This window comes from Balaenoptera musculus, chromosome X (genome assembly GCF_009873245.2).
Source record: "Balaenoptera musculus isolate JJ_BM4_2016_0621 chromosome X, mBalMus1.pri.v3, whole genome shotgun sequence".
In the NCBI taxonomy this organism is placed as follows: Eukaryota; Metazoa; Chordata; class Mammalia; order Artiodactyla; family Balaenopteridae; genus Balaenoptera; species Balaenoptera musculus.
The window spans coordinates 76034814-76058460 of record NC_045806.1 but is presented as its reverse complement, the minus strand read 5'-3'; positions in this window follow the sequence as shown (position 1 = coordinate 76058460).

Sequence of the window (23647 nt, the reverse complement as noted above, 5' to 3'; positions counted from 1 at the left end):
TGTGGTAAGAACACTTAAGATATAGCTTCTCAGTAAATTTCAAGTATACAAGAAAGTATTATTTACTATGCTCACATTGCTGTACATTAGATCTCTAGTACTTATTCATCTTGAATAACTGAAACTTAGTACCCCTTGACCAACATATCACCATGTAACTCTCCCTCCAGTCCCTAGTAAGCACCATTCTACTGTCTGCTTCTGTGACTTTATTTTAGATTGCACATTAGTGAGACCATCCAGTGCATGTCTTTCTGCACTTGACTATTTTAGTTTGCATATATAAGTGAGATATTGCAGTACTTGTATTTCTGCATCTGTCTTCATTTAGTATAATGTCCCCCCAGGTTTATCCATGTTGTTGCAAAGAGAAGGATTTCCTTATTTTTTAAAGCTGAATAATATTCCATTCTGTATACATAACACATTTTATTTATCCGTTCATGGATTGACAGACATTTAGACTATTTCCATATCTTGGCTGTTTTTTTTTTTTTAAATGCTGAAATGAACATGAGAGTACGGATATCTCTACAATATACCAATTTCATTTCCTTTAGATATATACCCTGACGTGGGATTGCTGGATCAAAAGATAGTACTATTTTTAATTTTTTGAGGAATCTTCATACTGTTTTCCATAATGGCTGAACCAGTTTCCATTCCCAGCAATAGTGTACAATGGTTCCCTCTTCTTCACATCCTTACGAACATTTGTTATCTTTCATCTTTCTGATAATAGCCATTCTAAGAGGTGCGATGTGATATCTCACTGTGGTTTTAATTTGCATTTCCCTGATAATTAGTGAAGTTGAGCACTTTTTCATATATCTGTTGGCCATTTGGATGTCTTCTTCTAGAAAATGTCTATTCAGGTCCTTTGCCCATTTTTCAATCATCTTATTTGTTTTTTTTCAATTCAGTTGTTTGAGTTCCTTATGTATTTTGGATATTAACCTCTTATGAGATATATGGTTTGCAAATATTTTCTCCCATGCTGTGTTGTCTTTTCACTCTGTAGATCACTTCCTTTGCTGTACAAAAGCTTTTTAATTTAAAGCAATCCTCTTTGTCTATTTTTGCTTTTGTTTCCTGTGCTTTTGGGGTCATATCCAATAAATAATTTCACAAACCAACTTCAAGAAGCTTTTACCCTAGTTTTCTAGTATATATATTTTTTTCAGTTTCAGGTCTTATGTTTAAATCTTTAATCCTATTTTTAGAGAATAATTTTGCCAGATGTAGTATTCTTGGTTGGCAGGTTTTTTTGTTTTGTTTTGTTTTGTTTTTCTCTTTCAGTACTTTAAATATATCATGGCACTCTCTCCTGACCTGCAAGGTTTCTGCTGAGATACCTTTGATAAATTTATGGTGGTGATGGTGGGAGACTGTTCCCTTGTTTGTGACAGTTACTTTTCTCTTACTGCTTTCAAAATTCTCTCTTTGTCCGTGACTTTTGACATTTGGTTATAATGTGTCTGGTGTAGTCTTCTTTGGGTTGATCATGTTTGGAGACTTTTGACTTTCACGAATGTGAATGTCCATATCCCTCTCCAGATTTGGGAAGTCTTCAGCCACTATTTCTTTAAATAAGCTTTCTGTCCCTTTCTCTACTTCTCCTTCTGAGACTCCCATAATGTGTATATTGATTCTTTTGATAATATACCATAAATTCCATAGGGTTTCTTCACTCTTTCATTGTTTTATCTCCTCTGACTGGGTAAGTTCAAATATCTTGTCTTTGAGTTCACAAATTCTTTCCTCTGCTTGATTGACTTAGATGTTGAAGCTTTCTATTGCATTTTTCATTTCATTTGTTGTATTCTAAAACTCCAGAATTTCTTTTTGGTTCTTCTTTTTTTTAATTTTTATGATTTCTACCTCTTTGTTGAACTTCTCATTTTGTTCATGTATTATTTTCCTTATTTGGTTCAGTTGTCTATCGTGTTCTTTTGTAGCTTGCAGAGCTTCTTTAAAACAATTATTTTGAATTATTTTTCAGACAATTTGCAGATCTTCATTTCTTGGGATCAGTTACTATAAAATAATTTGTTACTTTGAAGGTGTCATGTTTTTCTTGATTTTTTTTTTGTGTGTGTTTTTTGTAGTCTTTCCCTGGATGTCTCTATATTTGAGAGAGCAGTCACCTGTTCCAGACTTTATGGAATGGCTTCAGTGAGGAAAGTCCTACACCTAGAGGTGGGTGTGAGACTGCCATCTGGGTTAGTTCTGGCAGCTCCAGCTCAATGGGAACACAGCTGCTCGTCTAGTACAGTGGCATAGTCTCCATCAAGCTCTGTCAGCTGAGGTCTGTGTTGGCAAAGATTGCAGGAGTCCTCATCAGCCACGTCTGTAGGTGGTAAATGCTGTCAGTATCCTCAGTGGTGAAGGCTACTGTGATCTTCCTGCTCTCCTTTTCCCTGTGAAAATAATTCGTGGCTGAAAGATATACAGGCACATATGCAGCATAAGTGGTGGGGTCTGGAGAACATGTGTATTTACTGCAGTGGTGGCACTGGTTTGTGAGTTGGGGGTGCATACTGAGTGGCTGTTGAGCTGGGGCCTGGGGCATGGGAATGGTTTTGGGAGTGGGAGTCATCTCTGGCCCCAGAGTGGGTGGAGTACAGTGTAGTTCCAGCCTTGGGGGCAACACACAGCAGCTCTGTCAGGTTTATTCTTTCATTGGGAGGAGTAAACAAGGCTAGAAGAAACTCGGTATGAGGGAAAGGAATAAGCAGGTGGCTTGTTGAGATAGCTCTTCAGGCAATGTTTTTCCCGAATTTAGCCTATTTTTGGGAGGAACTGTCAAGGAAGAGATGGCAGTTCCACACTTTGAGGTTGGCTCTGTATGAGGGTGGGTCAAAGTTCAGCTGCTTTAAGGGAGGAGAGAAGCCTGACTAAAGTTTGGTCAAGTCAAGTTAGTGGATGTTTTGTACAAATTTGTCAGTAGGGACAAACAATTCAGTCAATCATTTGAGAGAAAGAATGGTAATTTGAAGTATCTGTATCTGGCCTTGTCATAGATAACCAAGGAATTCATCTGCCAGTCTTATCTAAGTCATAATAGAGAAGGGTAGGTCTGTGTGATAAGCCATTTTCTAGAACACAAAAGGTTGGGGGAACTTTTTTCTGTTTTCCAGGAGCATAGGACTCTGGTAAACTTTAACATTGTCACTATTTTTCAAGCTGTCTCTAGTATATAGTAAAAAGGGCCCAGACTTGGTGACAGATTTCTTGTGAAGGAATTCTTGGAATAATTTATCCCTGTAGTGTTCTTGTTTAGTCTCATTGAATACTAAATTAACAAATAGATTATCTATTGTTTCTCTGGACTGTTCCCTCTTTAAAATCAGAAATAAAATATTCTATAAGTTCTTTCTATAGAGGAGACAGAATCTTTCATTGTTACCATATACAAATCGCTTGAGGAAATTTTTACTATAGGAATAAAAATGTTATTTTGCTATAAACAGCAAATCTGTATGGAAGAACACAGAATACCATGGGCTTAAAAATAACAATGATAATAAATCTTGGTGTTCATTACTCATGGTAGGAGACTTGGGGAAAGTGAGGGTCTGGAGTAACAATTTTGGTTTTGATTTCTATTAGGGTATGGAACTTTGGAGTAGTGCATAGAATGAAAATATCTATTGTTTAGAAGTTGTTTCCTCTCTGCATGATCACCTTATATTTTGAGCATAATCTTAGGTTGAAAAACAAGCACACAGTTTCTATCACAATTTTAATTTACTGCTTGCCCTAGTAATTCAGACTCTATTATGTCCTCAGTGTAGATCATGAAGAATATATATGTAGCAAAATTTGTGTTGTGTTAACCTTGCATTGGCAGTAAACACTTGTGTTGGAAGCTTGCTTAGTTTACCAGAAACAGGCATAAGTCTGAGCTGCATTCTGAACACATAGAATTTTATGACATTGCAAGTTTTTCCTATTTCAGATGTGCTGGCACACATGTGCTGGTTTAAATTCTGCACAGCTCCTGTGTTGATCGCTGTCACCCATGTGATAATATATTTTCTCTTTATAAATGACTTATCAGACTGTACAGACCTCGTGATCCGTTTCATTTACTTTCTTGTTAAATACTTCCCCTACCGAAAGCTTAATGGCATGAGAACAGATGATTCCTTTTGTATACCTTAAATGTACTGAATAGCCCGGTGATTTAAATTCCATAAGGTTATGTTTCTTTCTGTTCTGCCTTGTAAACATGGTTGTGTTGGTTGAAATGATATTTTCTGTTGACGTGGGAACTTTAACATAAACAATGTATTTTGTAATAGAGAATCCTAAATTATATATCAGACAGTATTTTGGTGTATGTTGAATACTTGTATTTATCCCATTTTCTCATAAAAATATTTCAGGACAAAATTCTGGTATACATAAGCTCCAAACAATTACTCTTTACTTTATCAGTGGCTATAAACATTCAGAAAAAGTGGAGACCACTGAGGAAACAAATGTTCAAAAATATAAAATTGAAAATAATTGGACAAATAATTGTGTGACTGCTAACTGACTCAGGTATAATAGGGTTTCTTGCTCAGCTACAACACATATTTATGAAGAACAAAGAATAGGAAAGTGGCCCAAATCTGTGTATTTTTTCTCCCTGTGGGCACTGAAGTTTGTGAGGGTCTTTTAAAAAATACTTTCTCAAGACTTTTAGAAATGTAGAGACAAGTAACCTAAATCCTTTTGGGAAATACATTGTTTAACTCCAAGATAATAATACAGAATCCTAGAACTGAAAATTACCTCTGTTTCCAGAAATTATTTTATTAAAACCAGAATATAACTTCTGTTAAAGACAGTAAAAGACTGCATATCACCTTATATATGTGTTGACGCTCTTGTAATTCTTTTCCAAAATATTTTAACTCTCCTCACATTTGTGTTGCTGTCAAGAACCACCACCTCCATGGGTAACTTAAGCATTTAGTTACTGGAGGAACGTAATAATATATATATATATTTTCAAGATGCTTAGGATCAGTGCACGTCCTTATAATCCTATAGACTCCTTTCTTGATTATGTATTAAGCCATCCACAGTCCTAGCTTATAATACCAACTACAACTTTACAAACATTCTCAACTATCTTATAATATCCTGAGGCAACAGTAGAGACCATGGAGGAGAGCTTCCCAAAAAAGTAGATATGCACATTAAACCGATAACATTGACCTTTGTGCAAAATTAGATGGTTAATTCATGGATACTTATTGCTCTTTCATCCTCTGTTCTCTCATGATCGTTTCTCTGATCATTTTATATGTGTTTTGATTTAAAGTAATAATAATACATAACATATAAATAATGACTTAAAATAATGAGGTACACATTCTTACCTTATCCATCCTTAACTTTTTTCCTTTGGCCTAGTACAAAGTATTAACCCCATAGACTAGCCATCAACTCAGGGAAATGAGAAGCCAAACATGCCATTTTTACTGATGAGACTATTGAGGAACAGAGATTTGATTGTATGCCTATGGTTGCAGAACTGGTTAGTAGCAAAGTGGAAGCAAAAACTCTTAATCTTTCCACTTCTAGCCATTTCTTTGATGTTATCTTCTTTGTTTTATTTACTATCAGGAAGTATGACTCAAATTTAAAATGCTTATTCTGCCATTTAAACCTCCCTTTCTTTTGTTCTTCCTTGAATGGAGATCAGGAAAATTGATAATAAAAAGACTAAGTACAATAAAGGTAATATTAAATGTCATTTCTGGCTCAGGTAGCAAATATATAGAAAGTGAATAGATCAGGAAATGCATAAATGCATGATAATTTAAAACATTAAAATCAAGAAAACCTTAACGATAAAATTGAAATAGCATTTGAAGAAATCTTTTATTTCTTCTTATTTTCTGAAGTAGTAGCTTGTTCTGACTTTAATATGTACATATTTATTTAAAATGAAAAGTAGTAAAATGACTGAGATTGAACAGACTAACAACTGTTCTCCTAATTACCAATATATTTGATTCTCACTTGCACTTATGAAATGTGCTACTAAAGGCTTAGAATGTATAAGATTTTTGCATCTCAATGTCTTAAAATGTACAAATATTATCAATATTTTAAATAACTGAAAAAAAAACATTTGATGTGTTTCTTTTTGGCAGGTTCAATAGTGGATGATTACTAATAAGAATGTGGCAGCATGAACAAACTAAATGTATTGAGTTTTTAGAAATCTTGTAAGTTAATGAAGCTTTTCTAATAAGAAGTGGCCTATAGGCCCAGCTGCAATAATTATCACATTTAAGTGCATGACAGAGATTACATGGTACTTAGTCTAAATTCAGAAAGTGTTTTTCATTTTCTTAAAAAAAAATAGGCAAATGACTCCACTGACCCATTTTCTGAGGTGTGGGAGGCCCACGAGGTCGGTGAAACATTGCAGGGATTTGTGTAAAAGACATATGTGACCACTGGGAACCTTTGGGGGATTAGTTTAGCATGGATTTTGTGAGCAATTTATTCAAGACCTTATTCTCATTCACACAAGACTGCTCAACAGGACACCTTTGATTCTCTGGAATCAAAAGGTGAGTAGCATGTGAATGGTATTTAGTGCTTAGGCAGTCTGTTCCCTGGAAATCCCCTATATCCTACTATTTGATTAATATGGAGGAAAACCATAAAAACATATGCAAAGACAGTGAATGTTTTTAAAGAGTGGAGGAAACTGGGTCATTCCTGGTCTAATTTAACTCTTATCGGTTTTACAAATTATTTTTCTTCACCTTTTAAGTTTTTGATAAAATGTAAACTAGTGGTTTACATTTTGAAGCTACTAAAGGTCAAACTTCAAAATAATAAATTCTCTAATGGAAAGAAATAAACTTTTAGATGGCTTAATTGTAGGGCATACATTTCTGTATCATAATGGGCTACACTGTTCCCTCCATGCTTTTGTTAACTAATCGCAGCCATGTTCCCAAGATTTGAATTCTACTCCTTTCCTAGACAACTAGTATGAAAGAGAGAAAACAGACTCGGCCTTGAGTCCTTGTTCATTTATGTTGTTTCCTATTTATTTGTGTTACATTAATAATCAGAAATGTATTTTGCCATAATTTAATGTGCACCTACTCTGTGTTGAACACTCTACAATCAAGATGAATCAGATATGGTCATTGCCTTCAAAACTCTCAAAGTCTAATAGGAGATAAACATGTAGAAAATTGAAATACAGTGTGATAAAGCCAATTTACAAAGGGCTCAGAGCCTTTTGTATTTTTTGTATCCCAAAAAATGGGATATGTATATATGCTTGAGTGAAGGCAGTACCTGGGTAACCTCCATATAGAAGACAATGCTTAAGCCCCCAAACAAAAGACAGTTAGTGGATGGTTCATTCTGGATAGGGAGAATAGTGTACATGAAGGCACAGAGATATAAAAAAGATTATGGTGTCAGGCAGCAGCTAATGGTTCAGTACAGGATTCATGAGAAAAGTGGTGTAAGCTGAGATGAAAAATTAGTCAGAGTCTTGTCTGTCTCTCTAAGTGACTTTGCATACCACTCTAAGTGTTTTATAATTTATCCTATAGGTGATAGGGTGCTACAAGTGAGTAATTTAAAGCAGATAACTCAAATAGGCATTTGAGAAAGATTTCCTTGCTGTCAATGAGCAGGGTAGATGCATGGGGGGGCGGAGATAAGGGTTGGAGGGCTGTGTGGGCAGGCAGTAAAAGTGGCTTAGGAAGCTGTCGACACTGTCTACTAGATCTGTGTCACTAATGCAAAGGCAGTGGGATGGAAGAGGAAAGGGCAGAATTGAATATTATTTCAGTATAATTAACTCATCATAGTTTCTTTTCCATAATAGTGTATGGTCCAATATGATTTTAAAGTATCTTTGAATGGGAATTCTAGAGTTTCAGGCTATAAGTACCTATCTACATTCCCAATTCACAACTCCCTCCCACTGCAAACCAATGTTAGAATGTTAGTATGGTTGCAGATATTAACTATTTTTCCATTACTTGTCACTAGGGCAAGGCACGAATATTAGGCAAATGGGTTTGCATGTCCCTACTTGACTCCATTAAGATATCACATATTTTAAACTTTTTTACAATTATAAAGATGAAATATTCCTCTGATATCTTTCTTTTTTTTTAAATATATATATATTTTTAAAATATTTATTTATTTATTTGTCTGTGTCGGATCTTAGTTGTGGCACGTTGGATCATCATTGCAGCATGCAGTATCTTTAGTTGTGGCATGTGAACTCTTACTTAGCTGTGGCACGTTGGAGCTGGTTCCTTGACCAGGGATCAAACCCACGCCCCCTGAACTGGGAGTGCAGAGTGTTAGCCACTGGACCACCAGAGAAGTCCCAATACCGTTCTTTTTTACCAATCATGCACATCACCTTCTTAAACACTTGGCTTAAAATCCACATCTAGGATAAATTTATCTCTTCTTTTAGATGCTCTTTACCCTGCATCTCTCAGTATGTAGTATCAAACTTATACAGACGTAGAGAATGGACTTGAGCATACGGGGAGGGAGAAGGCTAAGCTGGGACGAAGTGAGAGAGTGGCATGGACATATATACACTACCAAATGTAAAATGGATAACTAGTGGGAAGCAGCCGCATAGCACAGGGAGATCAGCTCGGTGCTTTGTGTCCACCTAGAGGGATGGGATAGGGAGGGTGGGAGGGAGATGCAAGAGGGAGGAGATATGGGGATATATATATATATGTATAGCTGATTCACTTTGTTATACAGCAGAAAATAACACACCATTGTAAAGCAATTATACTCCAATAAAGATGTTAAAAAAGAAAAGAAAAGAAAAAAAAAACCCTTATACTAGTATTGTGCTTATTGATTTGTTGGGTTTTGTTTCTTACTACAGTTAAGATCACAGAATCTAATAATTTTCTCATCACTAACCACCATTTAGAGGACCCCCATGTAATGAAATGTATAATTATCTAGATTGAGTTAGACTTGTTTGTAATTACTTTCAAAACTTGCTTTTATTTTATTTTTTCTCTTCAACTGGATTTTAACTTTCCTAAGTTAAAGGACTAAGTCTTCTGTTTCTTTGGAATTCACTACTGGTCATAATACATGTCTCTAAATTTCAGTGATTTAGTTTAAAACTAATTTCCTTTTGACTTTCTTGGATTGATAGGCAGTCTTTCTAGTAAACCTTCATGGTGTGGAAAGAACTTCCAGAGTACTGCTTTTTGAAGATCTTGAAATACACAGGTTCTTTTTGCTTGCAAACTGGCCAATTCTTTTCTAAGCTTATCTCTTTTAATACTTTCTAAAAACAACAAATAAAAACAAGGCACAGTATGACTCTGACTCCAACTCTTACTCTTTAGAGCTATAGGCTCAGTTAGCATATGGTTTGCCTTCCAAGTTATAGCAAGCAACAATTTTTAAAAAAAGATATTTTGCCACTGTGTATCATGGGTCTTCATCTTTTCAACCTCCAAATCAGTTACCTTACTGCTCACTGTCTGAGTATTAAAGTAATGAAATTTTAGGTTCTGTTGTGGCAGCTTGCCATTTCAAAGAACTAATTTCTGTTAAAAAGATTTGGTAGCTATGGTAACAGACAAATCCCCAAATATAAGTGGCTTTACATCTACATAAAGTGAAAGACAAACATTTCAGATTAGCTGACAGCTTTCATCTAAGTGGTGATTCAGGATTCGGACTCCTTCCATCTTGTGGCTCCTCTGTCTTCAACACATAACTTCTAAAGTCACTGAAGAAAACAACATGGCTGATCACAGTGGGAGGTTTTTATTGGATAGCTTTGGAAGTAGTGCCCAACACTGCCACCCCCATTCTATTACCCAGAAATCAGACACAAGATCACACTTAAATTAAGCCAGGAAGGCTGAGAAATGTAGATGTGTGCCAAGAAGAAAGTAATGAGTTTGGTGAACTTACATTAGAATCTGTCACATTTGGTGAATTGTTTTTTTATGACTCAAAAACATCCATTTTATTACCTTCCTTTCTCCTATTTGCTCCATTTTTCCAACTAAGTACTACAACAAAATATTTTTTATCTAACATTATATATTAATGATAATGCTTATGCAGTTTTATCAACCTGTTTTTAAGGGAAAAAACATAGACTAGATGCATTAAAGTGAAACGTATTTACAGAAATCCGAAACAACCTACTATACAAGAAAATATTTTTTTCTAGCATTTCTGTTTGGGAGTAGCTCAGTTGGTCATATTTCTAGAACCCTCCACATAGTGCTCTACATGGTAGATGCTTAATAAATGACTATTTCTCCATTACTGAAGATAACATCTTGTGCTGATAACAAAGGACAAAACTGAAAAAAAAAGTCTGTTTACATTATATTCATTATTTCAACAAATACATATTGATCACCAGTTATGAGCCAAGTTAACTATTCTTTTTCTAGGCATGCTCCAAATTGCCTGTGTCAAATGTTTAGTATGGCCTGAGAAAGTGAATAAAATTCTCTAACATTGCTTTATCCATTATGGAGTGGAGATTGCTGTAGAAATTTAAAGAACCTTCACTGAATAGCTGTTTTAACTAGAATTTCTTTTACATCATCTTAGCCTCTAGCACAGTGACTTTAAAGATTTAGTGAGCATAAAAATCACTATGAGCTCTGTACTAAAATGCATATTCTTGAGTACTGACTACAGAAATTCTGTTCCAGCAGGTCTACTGCAGTGAGGCGGAAATAGCATTTTTAACAAGCTCACTAGATACTATTGCAAAGTGTTCTTGGATGACCCTTTGAGAAAACAACTATAGAATCCTTTAGATACCTTCTTTTATCATAATATACTACTGTTTATAAAACAAATGTCATAGCTAATTATTTTAAAAAATTCTAATTACTTATAATATTCCCAGTTGAGTCAAGTGATGATTGCAGAGTTTGCTTCACCTGTGCTATTTTATAGTTTACTTTGTCTAAATAGATATTAGGCATGTGGCATGGCAGAGGGTGCCTTCATGCATCGGAAGAACACATTTCATGAACTAACTATCCATAATAGTTAATAATTATCTCTTTCATTTGCAAAGTTTATTCTTTTTTTTTAAAGATTTTTTTTTTTTATTGATTGATTGATTGATTGATTGCTATGTTGGGTCTTCGTTTCTGTGTTAGGGCTTTCTCTAGTTGCGGCGAGCGGGGGCCACTCTTCATCGCGGTGCGTGAGCCTCTCACTATTGTGGCCTCTCTTGTTGCGGAGCACAGGCTCCAGACGCGCAGGCTCAGTAGTTGTGGCTCTCGGGCCTAGTTGCTCCGCGGCATGTGGGATCTTCCCAGACCAGGGCTCGAACCCGTGTCCCCTGCATTAGCAGGCAGATTCTCAACCACTGCGCCACCAGAGAAGCCTGCAAAGTTTATTCTTGAATATTTTAGTCACAGGATGGACGACTGTTAATTTACCTTTTCTACAACTAAAAAAGAAAGAAAAAAATGCAATAGTTATGGGCTCAAAAGTTTGAAAGATACAAGTATAATTAAGGTTAAAATGAATAAAGTTGTTGAAATATATTTCTAGTTTATAGTAAAATAAGCCTTGCTTTTTAATTTATTTTTTAAAAGCGTACCATGGGCTTCGGTACTATTAGGTTTGATATGGTTATCACAGCAGAAACTAAATAGGTAAAATAATCACAATATGAAAACCAAGTCCATCCAGATTCAACTTACATTTTTAATCATTTTATGCATTGTTCTGGCAAATTGATTTGAATGTATCAAAGATCTGACTTCGAATCATGACAATGTGTGTAAAATTAGCCTATATAAAATTCATGAGCACTTAGATGCTGTATTCTTTTTTTCCTCATGGGAGACTACTTTTTTTCCCCTCATTTTAACAAATCAATTTATTATATATTAGTACGTGGTTTCTAAACACCATTTTATACTTAGAAAAACAAAAACAAAACATGGGCTCCTTGGAGACGCAGAGAAGTTCCTTTCTTGTTGTATTTACATACTTTTAAAACCACGTAAGTGTATTTAAAAACCTACTATTGTGTGTTATTTGCCTTTCCATGTCAGACCGTGCTGGTGCGGCCCGTTCTGTAAGGGGCTCCACGTTATCAACACACATTCAGGTAGAGTTTTCATTTTCTCCGATGCTGGCAAAGCTGCAAAGAGTAAACTCATGCAGGTACCTTCACGCGCGTGTGTGGCTGTGGGAGCGGCTCCCGTGAAAGTTCATTTCTCAGTAGGATCGACCTGAGTCCCTCATGAGTGGGGACTTTGGGCTCCTCTTCATGGCTGTCACCCTGTGGGTTTCTTCTGGGCATTTCCCTGTTATGGGAGACTACTTTTAACCATCATCCCTTAGGAACCTCATTTATTTAGTAACTGCTGATCAATGATTTATATTAATTGTCCACAATTTTCATTTTAGTTAATGTTTATGGTGCATTTTATATGTGCAGGATTACTTATAATATTTTAAACTTTTTATTATGGAAAATTTCAAACATATATAAAAATAGAAGAGACTAATGAACCCTAATGTATTCATCATCCAGTTTCAAAGCTTGTCAACTCACCGCAAATCTAGTTTCATCTATAACACTACACGCCACTTTCTTTCTCACTGGATTATTTGAAAGCCAATTCCACATTATACAACATTCGCAATTTAGAAAATTATTCCTAAGTGAAAATCTATTATTTTTCTCTGTTTTGAGGAAAGGGACTAATCAGAGATTATGAAAATGCCTCTATGGAAATGGACTAGCAATATTCTATCATCAAACTAGGCAAGAGTCAAAATCAAATCAGTATTTCATATTGAATGTTTGTTTAGTGAAAGAAGGCATGTACTATATTATACAGTATTACAAAAGAATAAAAATTATAGCATAATATAGAACAAAAAGTACAAGAAGTAATCAAAACATAAACAAATTTCCTCCTAAGTGGCAACAGATACTCCTGTCGCTGTCTTTTTTAAAAAAAGGGTTATTTTTTCTCTCCATTCACAACAGCTATGACACCAGCATAGCACCATGTAATCTCATCTGCAGCCATGAATTCAACTAGAATCTTAAGGCAAATGACTCTTAAGGTGATTTCTCTCCTGAAGTTTCTCCTGAGATCACACTTTTATTCGCAGTATATCCACTGGCATGTCCCACTTGCATTTCCAAGTAATGGCTACTAAATCAAATTTACCATCGTCCCTCCAGAGGTTACAGTTATTTCACCACCTACTCAGGATAGATATCTGGTAGTTTCCTAGCCTCTTTTCTTTCTTTCATCTCTCACATCATTTGTTCAACATAATTGATAAATTCTTCATTTAAATATTTTCACAATCTGTCCTCTGATTTCCATCTTCACTGACATTGCCTTAGTATAACTACTCTTACCTAGATCATGGCGAAACATGCCTGACCAATGTTTTTATCTCCAGTATTGATCCCCTTCAATCAGTTTTTCACTCTGCTACTTTAGTGATTTTTTTTAAAAAAATACAAATCAGACAATGTCAGTACTACTAAAAATTATTCAGTGAGCTCCTTAGCTTAGCATGTGAGGCCTGGTGTGATCTGGCATTGGCTGCCATCCCAGTCCCATATAAAATCTATTTCCTCACTGAACACTTCCCTTGCCATACCTAACTACCTTATCATGAATGTCTTATTATTTCTCATCCTCATATCTTTGTATATGTCATTTTCTCTCCAATAAATGTCCTTCTTTATCTGCCTTTCTGCATCAATTCTCTCCTTAGAGACTTCACTATTGAGTCATGAACTTTAGTCTTCAGGGAAGAGTTCACAATGCTACAACCACCTGCAATGGCAATTTTAGATTTTTTAGGAAAAAGACAAGTTCTTCTCTTGGTGAAAAAACTCAAACACCTCTGACATTGAACATTATTGAGCATTGACAAAATGTCATTTTTCCTTATACAGATGATATTGAACTAGTAGAAATGTAATGCCTTTTAGAAATTCACTTTCTTTCAAATAGTTTGACACATGAAACATTTTCTGAAATTTATGATTTAGCCAAATTTCTTTCACATCTTGAACCTTCTTATATCATCTGAGATGGTGGTGGTTTCTTATTGTCACTGCATGACCATAATTTGGTCCCGTCAGAACAAATATTACTTGCCTAGTCCTCTAATTCATTATACCTTGTTTTAGCACCAAGAAAACACCATAGCAACAATGTCTCCCTGTTTTTCATAATAATACACTATTCATGAGATAACTCATCATCCCTTTCATGAAACTAATCAGACTGGGATGCTTACGGTGTTTTGCAACTGCATTAGTCATTAGAGAGGCTCTTGTTGGCAATTTTCTAGCCAAATGAAGCTGCAGTAACAACAGTGTTCAGGGCTGATGGAGATTATATCAGAAGTAGAGATTTTACAACTCAAACATGAAACATTCTGTCATTTTATATTAAAATCTCATAGCTACTGATTATAGTTAAGTTTCTAACTACACAAAAGACAGTAAGTAATTGAGTTGCTATTCTTTTTTTTTTTTTTTTTTAACTTTTGGGTTTATTTATTTATTTACGTATTTATTTATGGCTGTGTTGGGTCCTCGCCTCTGTGCGAGGGCTCCCCCTAGCTGCGGCAAGCGGGGGCCACTCTTCATTGCCGTGCGCGGGCCTCTCACTATCGCGGCCTCTCCCGTTGTGGAGCACAGGCTCCAGACGCGCAGGCTCAGTAACTGTGGCTCACGGGCCCAGTCGCTCCGCGAGCACGTGGGATCTTCCCAGACCAGGGCCCGAACCCGCGTCCCCCGCATTGGCAGGTAGACTCTCAACCACTGCGCCACCAGGGAAGCCCCTGAGTTGCTATTCTTATTTTAAAAAATAACCTCGCAAACCTAAATGGCAATATTTATTAAACAAAATCTAAAGTCTACCCATCTTGAAGTCTCATTGGTCTTTCTCATTAATAACTACTAAATACTGAGTATCAAAAACAACTGTGCTAAGTATTGTTTAAAGGCATTAAGCACTAATGAGAATTAACGAATCATATTTGAAGGGAAATTTTACTCAAAGTTTAGGTGGACGTATACATTAGAGAATCCACAAATTTGGAGGCTCAGATTATACAGTACTTAAGTTTTCATTTCACTTCAAGTGTTGACAGGAAAGTATCAGTTATTACATAGCTGAGTGATTATTGATCATCCTCATATTTGTATCTTAAACCAGGTGAACTAATATTAAATACACAAAGATCACAAATTGAGAATTTTCAATATTCTAAAGTGTTATGTAAGAAAAATAAAGATTAGCGGTTTCTCTTGAAGCATTTATGTGACTGAACCGAACTTTCTTTATTCTGATAAGAGTTGAGCTAGACCTCTTAAGGGTAAAAACCTTATATGTAGAGCCCTTACCTAAAAGGCCACACTACTTTTTTGTTGTTAGATACAGTAAAGTCATGATACAAAAATTAGGTCTAAATAATTGTTCTCATTCTAAATGGTGATCATATTAAAATGTATGTATTAATTTACATGGTTGCCACGGCTTTATGCTTAATATCCAAGTTCTTCTTCTAGTAATGTATTTAGTATCACAAATAAAAGAAGTTTTGTCCTGATTGAAAATATGCCATTAATGTAAAAATTCTTATTAAAGCAAAAGATGGACATAATAAGAAAAATATTCATTTAAAAATGTCTTTAGTTATTGTACTTTGTAATAAATAGCCCAGAATGTGTTTGAGCACTTGTTAATGAGATGTGGAAGTAGTACAATAAATTGTAGAGTATGTTGAGTGAAAAACTGAGCATGAAAGAGATCTCACATCAATAGTTTTATAACAAGGAAATAGATTTGGTTTAATATTGTTTTCTATTGCTTTCTTTTTCCTGGAAAATATTATTTTCCAATGAAAGTTTATGTATGACATTCAATAAATGATGAACAACTGAGTATAGGAGACTTATAATAACCTTTCCAACCTTCAGTTGAAATTGTAGCCTTCTAAATCACAGAGGAAGAGAAACCATCCTAATAAAATGCATCATTTTCAGCTCTACAAGGTGATTTGTTGCATTAAAAAAATCTAATCCTTATGGGAGAAGAATGTAAGATGAACTTTATTACTATAAAGCAATTAAGTGAAAATTAGATAATCACAAGGTGAGAAAAGCTCATTAATTAGAAAACCAGAAAAACACAGCAGGCTGTCAAAGATGAATACTTATGAAAAAGCAGATATATGCAATAGTCATTATGACAGAGTCAATATTAATTGCAAAGTTACTGAATATTAAAGTAATGACATCTTTTTGGAAACATAAATGGATACATTTTTGGAAAAGGATTACCTTGTAAATCTTAGATCTGAAGACTTTATTTCCTATTCACTTTGTTTTCAACCCCCTCTTTTTCTGCTTCCTTTAAAGGTCTCAAGCAATAAAAAATTTTTCCCTCCTTATGGCTATTAAAGAACATACGTGTATTCCATTTTACATTAATCCATTTTTTAATAGAACTAAACTCATTTCAGAATAAAAGGTCATATTTAAGAAACCAAAATGAGCTCTAAAGTGGTTATGCCCATGAATAATTCCAGACGCTAGTTCGGAGGCTGAGAAAGGAAATGTATTAGTTTGTCAAATTTGTGCTATGTCTTATGCTAAAACCATATGGTGACAGTTTTTGAAGCTGTTCTAATATATATTTACAGGATAGTCCTATGAGTTTCATTAGCTATTAGTGAAATTATGTTTTGAAGGGCATTTAATTATTAGCATTATTAGTATCATAAGAAAGCTCAAAATGTAAATTATTTAAAAATCTTATTGTGAAATAAGCAATATTTAACGTTTTTGAAAACACTGGATCCTTTCCTGGAATTCTAATCCTATGTCAACAGTCTGGCAAAATCATCAAGTTGGTATCTGATCACTAATTTTATTTTAATAAATTCCTTTGTGGAAAAAATTAAAATTTTCACATAATTAGATCTCAGTACTGATCAATATAGTGTCCCATAAGAAATAATTAATTTCCAGCATTTAACTATCATTAGTTCTGTGCTTATACAATAATCTCCTATTTAGAATAGTGCCCTCTGTTGGAGCACTGGTGTTGTGTGTTACAAATCAATTACTGTGAGATTGACTTAGGAGCTTTTTATAGGAAGGACATAGGTAGGAAAAAACACCTAAAAGTGCAATTTGCTTTGAGGAGACATTTTGAAAGAATACCTAGATACGGATTTTATTTCCAAAGATGATTATAAGTAATTTATTCATCCCCACATTATGGAAACAATACATTTGGAAGAGTTGCTAAGATGTTTATGAATAATAAAACTGGAATTTATTCTAACTATAGGTTAGGAACTTTGTTGTTGCTAACAGTTGGTTTGTTCCATAGTCTATAAGAAAAACATGCAGATAAAATAGCCAAGTGTAGAGCAGTGTTTCTCTCATTCTTTCATTGTCAAGCTAGCACTGTCATTACCTAGTATTTTTCTCAAAAATTTCTATTAGACATTGTATGTGGAGATTGTTGCACTTTAGTGGTGTACCACAAAATAGCTATAAACCAAAATACGTGAAGACAAGTTGCAGTAAAATAATAACAGCAAAGGCAACTGTGTGCATAATCCTTGGGAAACCCAGGATTTGTCTAGAAGAACCATTCAATAATGAAACAAACAGATTGTCAGTATTTTCTTAAGGTACTTCTCAAATACCTAGACAGAAATTATGTTGTATAATATCCAGAACTTTAAAAAGTAAACCATATCAAAATGCTCTCCCTTTTGACATTTTCTTTTTACCAAAATCTAGCTAAATTTTGATATGTATTTGAATGTGAATGGGGTATGCAAAAATTTCTTAGATAGTCTTACTGTGTATATATTCATCAGAGGGTGGGGGAATTGAAGAAATTAATCGTATATTTTACTTGGCAATATCTTGGCCATGTATAATGTCCTAATTTTTATAAAAACGTGCATTATTGTGAATGCATTTATAACCATTTATTTGAAAGCAACTCCATTTTCTTGGAGTCCAAATATAGTATTTTAGCAGAGCTTAATTTTTTTCAGATTTAAATACCATAGTGAAGAGCTGACTCTGAATTCAACAAGAGTACTTTCCATCTCTTCATTAAGCCATAGTTAAGCACTTCCTATGCATTGGGAATTGTATTTAGTAGTAGAGATAGGGAGATGAATACACACCCAATTCTGGCACTGTAAAATACACAGTAGTAAGGTAAACATGAAAATATAATTTCAGGGCAGTGTATGAATTGTCATGGAAAGCATGAAGAAATTGCTTTCAGATAAAAGGAAAGATTGAGAAACACTCTCTAGGAGGGTCAAGGAGCCATTTATAGAAAAGTTGGGGTTTGTGCAGTGCTGCGAAGGATAAACACATCACCTAGTAGACAGAGAAAAATAGCGTGTCCTTGAATTTTTTTCATGAAGTAATTCCCCCAATTTTGTTCATGGAGTGCTTTTGTCTATTTAGTTTTTCAGTAGTTTAAATCAATTCTAATGAAAGTGGAAAGTATATTTTGGAGAAAGAAGGAAGTATTTTAAATTGATTAAGTAAATATTGGTTACATTAATTCAACTCTTTTTTAAAAAATTCAACTTCTCACATAACTGACCCCCTAGTGGAAAAAGCGTTCCTGTCAAACAATCATTATTTTGGGGCAGTTGTTCACGGGAATGCAAGCCGACATGTTGGTCATCATGTCTAGAGGCAGCACACTTGTTAGACACAGTTTGTTCCTTCATTTGCCTGACTTCCTTTCTTAGTATTAAACAAATGAAAGTCTTCCTACATCTGTGAGGCAGTGTAGTATTGTGGATAAGAGAAGGCATCAGGAATCAGACTACATTTAATCACTACCATTTGTTAACAGCATAAACTTGGAGAAATCACTTTAAGTATCAGAGGTTGAGATTCCTCACTTCTGAAATAGGGATACTATATGTCTTTATGTATATTAAATGGTATTATACCCATAAAACCCATGGCACTATATCTGGCACATGGTATCGTCCAAGGTGTGCCATATTCTCTATTTGAATAGATATAAGCATTCATTTTCCTTTTGTCTTCAACTTAAAACTTACTTCATTCTCAGAATTCTGTTAATATTTTCAACCAAATGTAATATGTTCCATATTTTTCTGCCAATACTGGGCCAGTTTCTCTAGAGATGAGTTTAAAAACATGACAGCACAAAGTAAACAATCAACAAAATGAAAAGACAACCTATAGAATGGGAAAAATATTTGCAAACCATATATCTGATAAGGGGTTAATATCCAAAAATGGATAAAACCATACAACTCAATGCCAACCCCGCCCAAATAATCCATTCCAAAATGGGCAAAGGACCTGAATAGACATTTTACCAAAGAAAATATACAAATGGTCAAGAAGTACATGAAAATGTGCTTAACGTCACTAATCACCAGGGAAATGCAAGTCAAAACCACAATGAGATTGCACCTCACATGTGTTAGAATGGCTATCATCAAAAAATAAGAAATAACAAATGCTGGCAAGGATGTGGAGAAAAAGGAACCCTTCTATAATGTTGGTGTGAATGTAAATTAGTGCAGCCAGTATGGAAAACAATATGGAGAGCCCTCAAAAAATTAAAAATAGAACTGCCAGCAGTTCTACATCTGGAAATATATACAAAGAAAATGAAAACAGTATGTTGAAGAGATATCTGCACCCCCATATTCATAACAGCATTATTTACAATAGCCAAGATATGGGAAAAGTTAAGTGGCCACTGATGGATATATGAATAAAAAAGATGTGGTACATTTATACACTGGAATATTATTCAACCATAAAAGAAGGAAATTCTGCCATTAGTGACAACATGGTTGGATGGACCTTGAGGGCATTTTGTTAACAGAAATAATTTGGACAGAGGAAGACAAATACTGTATGATCTCACTTTTGTGGGATAATTAAAAAAAAAAAAAACTCATAGTAAAAGAGATTAGATTTGTGGTTACCAGAAGTGGGGGGAGGGGGAGTTTGATGAGGATAGTCAAAAGATACAAACTTACAGTTATAAATAAGTATGATGAAATGAATAATTCATATTTTGAGGGAAGACAAGAAAAATATAAACATAATTTTTTCTCTGCCCATTTGGGCCTACTTCCTCCCCTCTAGTGCACATTATGCCTCTGCATTATGTGTTAACGCAGCCTCCCCAGTAGCAGAAATACCTGCTCAACCATAAAGATCAATTTTTCATCTTCTGGCACCAGCCATGTAACTCCTTACAAGATAACATTCCTTTCTCAATCCTGTAAGGGGTCATGATGACCCACCACTCACCTTGTATGTGCAGACATCTTTGGTGAACTTTATGTACAATGCCAATAGATCATTTCCCTTACAGATAGCTATTGGTGCAGAACAGACTGGTCAGATGACCTAGGGAGATACTGGGCCGCACCTAATGGAAGTTCTTAGCTTAAATACTTACTTATAACCTTGTTAATGTTACTGGCTATGTTACTTGTCCTGCCTATTTTACAAGATTATTGTTTCTTGCATTACCAAGTGGTGACTGAGACTCAGATAAAATTAATGATGATTAGCTGACTTGAAACGACTGACTTAATATATAGTTCTATAAGACCAATGATTGTAATAGTGTAACTCTAGATATGGGAAGAGGGAACAGTTTCGTGGACCATGCATGACAGACTAATAAGTCAGGCGATCCAGAGGCTTTTGGCTACTGTTAACAGGGTCTAGTCCAGTAAAAGCACATTGAGTGCCCATCAGCAAAATCCTCGTTTTGCCTGGGAATGAACATTCTTAGGGCCATGGGAAATACTGATCAGAAAATGTCTCTCAAACCTTGGTCAAATTTAAGACTGAAAGGAAGGGGATTGTAAAACAAATAATTTTGTCCACCATACAGTTCTACAAGAATCAAGTCATTAGCCACTCCAGTTGCTGACCTACAATACACCCTAAAAGGAATTCAGGGTGAAGATCAGGATGAGGCATTTTGTGCTCTGGGAAAACTGGCAGAACAGGCCTTCAGATAGTTAGATATTTTCAGGAGTAAATTTTATGAACTCAGTTACTTGCATCTTTCTATACTTAGAAAAGCACTAAAACCATTAACTAAGATATCCGTTCCTTGCTAATAACGACAACCTTCTACTAAGATGTGTGCTTAATTGCATGTATCCCTTATCTAAAATCACATATATACGGGCCTCCCATGTTACCTCTTTGGAACAGTCCTTAGAGCTTTCTGAAAGACTGTCTCCCAGGTTATAATCCTCAGATTGGCTTGAATAAAATTTTCCATTTCTCTCTCAGATTGACTATTGATTAATTTTTTGGTACACAAGTACTAGGGATGTAATGTACAATGTGATGAGTATGGTTAACTCTGCTGTATGGTATATTTGAAAGTTGTTAAAAGAGTAGATCCTAAGACTTCTCATCACAAGGAAAAAACATTTTTTTTTCTTTTTTGTATCTATGTGAGATGGTGGATGTTAACTAAACTTTTTGTGGCAATCACTTCACAATATATGTAAATTAAATCATTATGTTGTACACCTTAAAATTATACAGTGCTGTATGTCAATTATATCTCAATAAAACTGGACAAAATACATTCACTTGAATTAGCACTCTTGAAAAAGGAAAGAAAATTGTTAAATTTATTACTTAAAAATAATCTGGAGATCAAATTCTTTATATTTGACTTTTTAAATATGATATAACTGGCAGGGCCGTCTAAATTCGGGAGAGATGTGACATTCTTTGGTAGTTCCACTATTCCCAGTTGTAGAAATAAATTCAGATGACAAAGAGCACTTGGGATCAGTTCACAGAGCTTCATTCTAACAAATTCCAGTGACTGTACAGCTTTCCATATGATGATAGCAACTATATTCCTGCCATACTGATGGAAATCTCTGCAGAAAAGGATGTTGTCAACAGACTATTGTTATTTTAAAACATTCAGCTCTTCTAAAAACATTATCAGAAGTTGTTGTTAGCTTACTTTCCATTGTCTCGTTCCCTTTGTAAACCCCAGTTTAGGACCCAGTGTAATTCAGGATAGTAGCATGCTTATAATAAACCTTGGGTCTTCCTTCACAGGAAAAAAGGATTGATTTCCCAGCTTTCCTCAAATAATAGGTTGGTGCAGTTACTCTGAGTGTTATGAATAGGTAGTGGTCCCTTAAAGGGATGTAGCTGGCATATTGAAATTCTTAAGCAAAGTATGAAGGTCATTATAAAATCTATTCACAGGGAAGAAAAGAGGGATGCAGTTTTTTTTTAAAGAACTTTTTGCTCTTTTAAAAACAAGTTTAGCGAGTCTACCATGGTAGCAGAATACTGCCAGAGGAAACTTTTCTATCTCGAAATCTAATGATGCCCATCAAAGAAGCCATGGAAGGTATCCACTGAGGACATTTAGGTAAGAATATAAAGGAATATTTGATGTTTTAAAGGTATGTATACTTATTGTTAAACAAAATTTTGACCTGTGTAAAATATTATGTTTCATTAAAGCATATTGATATCCTTAGAGAATGGCCTGTTTTGCTTAGTGAAGTATTCTGGAGATTTTTCTTTGAAAACATTTCTTCATTCACTTAATCTTTATTTGAATTGTATTAAAAGTTTAAGTTGTACAACTGAAAAAAAAACAGCACAAAATTATTGCTATCGGCAAAAGTTTAAAGAAAAACAATGCATGTTGAAGTTACAGGTCCAATGTAATTGTCTCAACAAGTAGAAACAATTCACCCTCAGAATACATAATTACTCCTCAGTCATTCCTTACTGCCAAACAATTTAAGCTTATGCTAGTTAGGAGCATGTTTGTTTGTTTGTTGTTGTTTCTTTTAAAATGGAAATATGTACAAATAAGATACAGGTAAATGCTTAAGACGTATATTAAATAGCTTAAATGGAGGTAATATCAACATACATTATCAAATGTATTATCAACATATGATATTAAATTTCATTTTAAGAACAAGGGAAATAATTCTTTATTTATTGCATGCATGTAACCCCTGCAAAAATCACATAACACACATCAAAGAAATGAAAAAATAGCAAAAAAGTATCTACAGCTACAGATATGTGTCTCTCACATTCCAAATCTTTTATTATCTCTGATTTTTACAAAAGAAAGTAGCATTTGATATCTCCATGGTTTGTAGCTACTGACACATATCTAAATATCAAACATATGCTAGAAGATTTTATGAGATAGCAACAACTCGAGGACATGGTAACAACTGCTTATGAAAAGTATTGTACATTTCAACTGAGGTGCTTAACAGGATTGTAGGGGCACATGTTCATCTATTATGTAAATGAAAATATCTTTCTATTTCTTGAGTTAATCAATGCATTAAGGGGGCTATAGACTTTACGATTCATCGACAGTGATATACTGAAATATTCTACACAGTTAGCTGACTTTATGAGGTTTAATTCTCAGTTCAGAAGCTAACAGTAATAACTTTGGCACATATACTAAATTAGCATAAATGCTCATGGTAGCAGCACTAATGTAAAAGTGACAGTGATGCA